At 44.4% G+C, this 1,117-nt stretch overlaps 1 non-coding gene across 1 annotated transcript; it reads right to left on the bottom strand.

Annotated features, from left to right (window-relative positions):
- Positions 1–527: 527 nt before the first annotated feature.
- LOC145409421 (5S ribosomal RNA) lies at positions 528–646 on the bottom strand. The gene has a single exon (XR_013899085.1). It is a non-coding gene; the product is annotated as a 5S ribosomal RNA (ribosomal RNA).
- Between the last annotated feature and the right edge of the window lie 471 nt (positions 647–1,117).

Here is a 1,117-nt window from a genome sequence, read left to right as displayed (position 1 = left end):
TACTTCTTCCTTCACCTATATCATTCTTTTTCTGCATCTGCCCTCCTCTCTTCCTATTTTTCCCAACCTTCTTATCACGTTTTTTTACTCTTCTTTCCTTTTCAGGTGGCTTTACATTAAGTGACAAGTCTCGTGGTTTCCTGCACGCCAGGCAACCATTTACAACGCTAAGTGGTAACCATGATACAAACCCACATGTGTTCCTTATGTGTCAACAAGTGGGTTGGACGAGGGTCAGTGCCCTCGTAAAACAACTAAAAGACAAACGGCCACTCCTTATGGGCTTGTGGCATATATATATATATATATATATATATATATATATATATATATATATATATATATACATCCCATTGGAGCCCGGTGACCACAGTTTTGGACAGAACTGGGAATTTACATTCATTCATTCATTCATTGCCAGACGCCATGTATCCCAAACGGGGTGGCCAAGGGCTTAGAGTTAATTGTTTTACAGGGAGGCACACTAATCCTCCACCAACCCCACTTGACACGTAGGGAGAACGTTATGCCAACAGCATCTGGTGTTCCCAGGCGGTCACCCATCCAAGTACTAACCAGACCCAACGTTGCTGAACTTCGCTGATCGGACGGGAAGCGGTGTACTCAACGTGGTATGGCCGTTGGCTTAAATCCTAATAAAGTAGGGAACCCCCGGGTAGGGACCGATGAGCTTCGGGACTACGAGCTGATAAGCGGAGGGTGGTACGCTTACTACCCTGCCAGTACAGTGCATCGCCCAGCAGCTCTGGGATCCACTGGGTTATTGACCAGCAAATCTATCAGTTTCTTTAACCCATTGGAGCCAATTTTTTTTAACCCACTGGAGCCCATTTCTTTAACCCATTTCCTTAACCCATTGGATATGAACGGAAGAGTAGGCACTGGTCCTGAGGATGACATTATGGGTTGTTATGGAGTACCAGGAAAAAATGATAATGGGAATCGACTAAAGGATATGTGTCAGGAGAGGATGTTGTGCATTTGTAACTCGTTTTTCAAACCCAAAGATGCACATAAATATACTTGGTATAGAGGAAACGGGGATCGTGTTGAAAGAAGCCTGATTGATTACGTGCTCGTAGAGAGGTCGATGATG

Source organism: Coenobita brevimanus, chromosome 80 (genome assembly GCF_032717465.1).
Source record: "Coenobita brevimanus isolate Jiangsu-jjx chromosome 80, ASM3271746v2, whole genome shotgun sequence".
In the NCBI taxonomy this organism is placed as follows: domain Eukaryota; kingdom Metazoa; phylum Arthropoda; class Malacostraca; order Decapoda; family Coenobitidae; genus Coenobita; species Coenobita brevimanus.
Note: the sequence above shows the minus strand (reverse complement) of the source record. Positions and strands in the feature narration are given on the sequence as shown.